This window comes from Peromyscus maniculatus, chromosome 7 (assembly GCF_049852395.1).
Source record: "Peromyscus maniculatus bairdii isolate BWxNUB_F1_BW_parent chromosome 7, HU_Pman_BW_mat_3.1, whole genome shotgun sequence".
NCBI lineage: Eukaryota > Metazoa > Chordata > Mammalia > Rodentia > Cricetidae > Peromyscus > Peromyscus maniculatus.
In genome coordinates this window covers 101,151,268-101,157,267 of record NC_134858.1, presented here as the reverse complement: position 1 = coordinate 101,157,267, position 6,000 = coordinate 101,151,268, and positions in this window count along the sequence as shown.

Genomic DNA, 6,000 nt, shown 5'->3' with positions numbered 1-6,000 from the left:
TGTGATACTTTCTGTTGATACTCCTTAGCCTAAACTCGGAGAATGGAGAACAGTGTCAGGTCCACTTCTGGGGATGGTGACCCTGTTCTCTACAAGAGTACACTTGTTTGCTGAGTTCTGTAGAAGCTTAAAGGTAGGTGAGGATGGCTGCAAGTCTGCAACACTCCTTATGGAAAAATGGTGAACCATTCTCTGGAGGCTTCAGTAGAATTTGTTAACTTTGTTATGTCAAGGGGGAATCTAAAACCTTTTTAATACTATAAACTGAAAGTTTTCTGTTGTCCCAGTGTGCCGCGCCCCCCCCCCCCTTTGAGTGGGGGCAGAAGATGGAGTGTGTGGGCCAGAAGTTGAGATCAGCATTGGGTATATTCCTCAGTCATATTCATCTTAAATTATTTCTGTGTTTGCATGTATATGGAGGTCAACTTTTTAGAAGGCAATTCTCTCCATAATTGGATCCCAGGGCTTGAACTCATTGTCAGACTGGAGGCAGGGTCTCCTGCCAGCTCTAGGAATCTGCTGGGAATTAGAATCAGATCCTCATGTTTGTGTTGGCAACTGTTTTATTTCAGAGCCATCTATGAGCTTCTTATGCAAAGCTTAAACAGTTTTAATTCTTTTTTATGTGTGTTTCGGTGGTACTGGAGGAGTCAAAGAAGTTACTGGATTCCCTAGAACTGGGGTTAACAAATGGTTGTTAGCCACCATGTGGGTTTGGGAATAAACCTGGGTCCAGAGCAGCCAGTGCTTGTTCTTGATGTTCCATTTCTCCAGCCTTGCATATCTTTCAAAGCAGCAGCAGTCTTTCAAGACTATTTCAAGACTTTCAAAGCATATCTTTCAAGATAATGGTCTTACATTTTACATTTCTTTTTTTTTTTTTTTTTTTTTTTTTGGTTTTTTGAGACAGGGTTTCCCTGTGTAGCTTTGCGCCTTTACTGGAACTCACTTGGTAGCCCAGGCTGGCCTCGAACTCACAGAGATCCGCCTGGCTCTGCCTCCCGAGTGCTGGGATTAAAGGCGTGCGCCACCACCGCCCGGCCATTTTACATTTCTAAGTTGAATCTCATTGTAAGTCATTTTTGGCAATGGAATCTGTATTTACTATTTATATTTACTCTTTGTACATGGTTGTATCTTTTTAAAGAAATTCATGTATGCCTGTGAATATATGCCACTTGTGTATAGGTGCCTGTAGGCACCAAAATGAGTTAGACCCCCTAGAGCTGGAGTTACAGGCATGAACCTCCCTTCGCGGGTGCTGGGAACTGAAATCTGGTCCTCAGCAAGAGCCTCAAGGGCTCTTAACCACTGATGGAACTCCAGTTTTTTTTTTTTTTTTTTGAAGAAAAATTGATTAGTTAACCTTTAATGCAGTAAACACATGAGTGTGAACAAAGGCTTGGAAAGGATTCTAACAATCCATGTCCTTCATGCCTTTTTTCCTGAACACAGAATTACTTTCTTGTTTTGGGAGTGCTAACGATCCCTCATTTAGCCCCAGTTCGGTGCCTGCAGCTGAAACAGACTTACAATTCCATGCTAGAATACAAAGACAAAAGTCTCACAGCTCTGAACAGCAATATTGTGATCTTGAAGATCAGTCAAAAGCCTATTTTTCCTTTTAAGATCACCTCTCCTCACTGTCAATGCTAATATTGCACTAATTTTGGGGTTATTGTTGTCAGTTTACATTGTTTTATGAGACACCTATGAGATTATTCTTTTTTTTTTCCCCATTATACTGAATTTTATTTGTTCATTAATTTAGTAGCTGTTTATGTACTCCATTTTTTTTTCTTTTTTTTTTTTGTGATATATATTTTTTATTTTACAATACCATTCAGTTCTACATATCAGCCATGGGTTCCCCTATTCTCCCCCCCCCCCACGCCCTCCCCTTACCCCCAGCCCACCCTCCATTCCCACCTCCTCCAGGACAAGTCCTCCCCCGAGGACTGTGATCGACTTGGTAGACTCAGTCCAGGGAGGTCCAGTCTCTTCCTCCCAGACTGAGCCAAGTGTCCCTGCATAAGTTCCTGGTTTCAAACAGCCAACTCATGGAATGAGCACAGGACTTGGTCCCACTGCCTAGATGCCTCCCAAACTGATCAAGCCAATCAACTGTCTCACCTATTCAGAGGGCCTGATCCAGCTGGGAGCCCCTCAGTCTTTGGTTCATAGTTCATGTGTTTCCATTCATTTGGCTATTTTTTTTCAATAATTGAGTAAAACTGAAATTTATTATATGCCACAGTCGTCCTAGGGACCTCCATGCTATATATATAGCCTCTATGGTTCTATGGGTTGTGGTCTGATTGTTCATTTTATATCTAGAATCCACCAATGAGTGAGTACATACCATAACTGTCTTTCTGGGTTTGGGTTACCTCACTCAGGATGATTTTTTCTAGTTCCATCCATTTGCCTGCAAATTTCATGCTTTCATTGTTTTTCTCTGCTGAGTAGTACTCCATTGTGTATATGTACCACATTTTTTTCATCCATTCTTCCGTTGATGGGCATCTAGGTTGTTTCCAGGTTCTGGCTATTACAAATAGTGCTGCTATGAACATAGCTGAGCATGTATCTTTATGGTATGTATCAGCATTCTTTGGGTATATGCCCAAGAGTGGGATGGCTGGGTCTTGAGGTAGTTCGATTCCTAATTTTCTGAGGAACCGCCATACTGATTTCCATAGTGGTTGTACAAGTTTACATTCCCACCAACAGTGGAGGAGTGTTCCCTTTGCTCCACATCCTTTCCAACATTGATTGTCATTGGTGTTTTTGATCTTAGCCATTCTAACAGGTGTAAGGTGGTATCTCAGAGTCGTTTTGATTTGCATTTCTCTGATGATTAAGGATGTTGAGCATTTCTTTAAATGTCTTTCAGCCATTTGTAGTTCTTGTTTTGTGAATTCTCTGTTTAGCTCTTTAGCCCATTTTTTAATTGGACTGTTCAGTGCTTTGATGTCTAGTTTCTTGAGTTCTTTATATATTGTGGAGATCAATCCTCTGTCAGATGTGGGGTTGGTGAAGATCTTTTCCCAATCTGTTGGCTGTCTTTTTGTCTTATTGATTGTGTCTTTTGCCCTGCAAAAGCTTCTCAGTTTTGAGAGGTCCCATTTATTAATGGTTGTGCTCAGAGTCTGTGCTGTCGGTGTTTTATTTAGGAAATGGTCTCCAGTGCCAATGCGTTCAAGAGTGCTTCCTATCTTCTTTTCTATTAAGTTTAGTGTAACTGGATTTATGTTTAGGTCTTTGATCCACTTGGACTTGAGTTTTGTGCATGGTGACAGATATGGATCTATTTGTAATCTTTTACATATTGACATCCAGTTATGCCAGCACCATTTGTTGAAGATACTTTCTTTGTTCCATTGTATAGTTTTGGCTCCTTTGTCAAAAACCAGGTGTTCATATGTGCATGGATTAATGTCAGGGTCTTCAATTAGATTCCATTGGTCCGTATGTCGGTTTTTATACCAGTACCAAGCTGTTTTTATTACTATAGCTCTATAGTAGAGTTTGAGGTCCGGGATGGTGATGCCTCCAAGGGTTGCTTTATCGTATAGGATTCTTTTAGCTATCCTGGGTCTTTTGTTTTTCCATATAAAGTTGAGTATTTTTCTTTCCAAGTCTGTGAAGAATTGTGTTGGGATTTTGATGGGGATTGCATTGAATCTGTAGATTGCTTTTGGTAAGATTGCCATTTTTACTATGTTAATCCTACCTATCCATGAGCATGGGAGATCCTTCCATTTTCTGATATCTTCTTCAATTTCTTTCTTTAGAGATTTAAAGTTCTTATCAAAAAGGTCTTTCACTTGTTTAGTTAGTGTTATCCCAAGGTATTTTATATTATTTGTGGCTATTGTAAAGGGTGATGTTTCTCTGACTTCTTTCTCTGCCCTTTTATCATTTGTGTATAGGAGGGCTACTGATTTTTTTGAGTTGATCTTGTATCCTGCCACTTTACTGAAGGAGTTTATCAGCTGTAGAAGTTCCCTGGTAGAGTTTTTGGGGTCACTTATGTATACTATCATATCATCTGCAAATAGTGAAAGTTTGACTTCTTCCTTGCCAATTTGTATCCCTTTGATCTCCTTTTGTTGTCTTATTGCTCTAGCTAGAACTTCTAGTACTATATTGAATAAATATGGGGAGAGTGGACAGCCTTGTCTTGTTCCTGAATTTAGTGGTATCGCTTTGAGTTTCTCTCCATTTAATTTGATGTTTGCTGTTGGCTTGCTATAAATTGCTTTTATTATGTTTAGAAATGTTCCTTGTATTCCTATTCTTTCTAAGACCTTTATCATGAAGGGGTGTTGGATTTTGTCAAAGGCTTTTTCAGCATCTAGGGAGATGATCATGTGGTTTTTTTCTTTCAGTTTGTTTATATGGTGTATTACATTGACTGATTTTCGTATGTTGAACCATCCTTGCATCCCTGGGATGAATCCTACTTGGTCGTGATGGATGATTGTTTTGATGTATTCTTGGATTCGGTTTGCCAATATTTTGTTGAGTATTTTTGCATCAATGTTCATGAGGGAGATTGGTCTGTAGTTCTCTTTCTTTGTTGCATCTTTGTGTGGTTTGGGTATCAGGGTAATTGTAGCCTCATAAAAAGAGTTTGGTAGTGTTCCTTCTGTTTCTATTGTGTGGAACACTTTGAAGAGGATTGGTATTAGTTCTTCTTTGAAAGTCAGGTAGAATTCTGCACTGAAACCATCTGGTACTGGGCTTTTTTTAGTTGGGAGACTTTTGATGACTGTTTCTATTTCTTTAGGGGTTATTGGTCTATTTAAATGATTTATCTGGTCTTGATTTAATTTTGGTATTTGGTATTTATCCAGAAAATTGTCCATTTCTTCCTGGTTTTCCATTTTTGTGGAGTACAGGTTTTTGAAGTATGATCTGATGATTCTCTGGATTTCCTCATTGTCTGTTGAACTCCAGTTCTTAAAATAGGAAATAGCCCCATAAGGCTCTAAACATGCCAGGCAAAGTACTCCACGAACAGGCTATATACAACATCCTCAGCCCTTTTTATCTGCAAATGGTGTCTGTGTAGCTAAGGTAGGCTTTGAACTCAAGATCTTTCCTCCCTCAACCTTCTAAATAGCTAGGATTATAAGCAGGCTTTAGCTTCCATTGGCTTTTTAGAGACAGGCTTTCATGAATATAGCCTACCCTCAAGCTTGCTCTGTTGCCAAGGCTTGCCTTGCGATCCTGACCTTGTACATGCTACCTGAGTATAGTGGCTCGTATCTGTAACCTCAGCTCTTGGCTTACAGGGGCAGGAAGGTACTATTTTTGTGGCGAAACTAATCTACATAGCATGTTTGTTGCAAGCTAGCCATGGGTATATAACATGACAACTCCCCAGCTGAAGAAGTTCTTGGTTTTCTCAAAGCCATGTGCCCACCCAATCTCGCCATTCCCAAGCATTTCAACACAAAAGGAATGCCTTACCTATAAGGTGTCCTTCTGCCTCATTGCTCACCCCTTTAGGCAGTCTGGGTTTTTCTCTTCTGAGCATTCAGATGAACAAGGGTGTTTAATAGGTGGTTGTAGATGAATTTCTAAACAATCTTTTTAAGAAACAGAGCCAAATACAGGGGTGAAAGCCATCCTATACTTCCTGCCTGGCTACTGGTCAGTCAGCATTTTATCAACCAATCAGAGCAACACACTCACAGCATAGAGAACATCCCACAGCAGGTGGTCTGTGATTGGCATTTCACTAAAATGCTTTTGAGGCCTATCAATGTTGTACTGTCAGTTGTCTTGCTAAGCAAGCCAGTTGTATGAATGTAACATGTATCTTAGTGGGCATCTAACTTGTTCCACTCTGCTTCAGTGTTGCTGTGAATTGTCATGTACAAGTTTTACTGTCAGCACGCTTTCAGCCTTTTTTTTTTTTTTTGGGGGGGGGGTACATACCTAAAGATAAAACCACTAGGTTCAAGTAGTAACTATGGAACCCTTTTT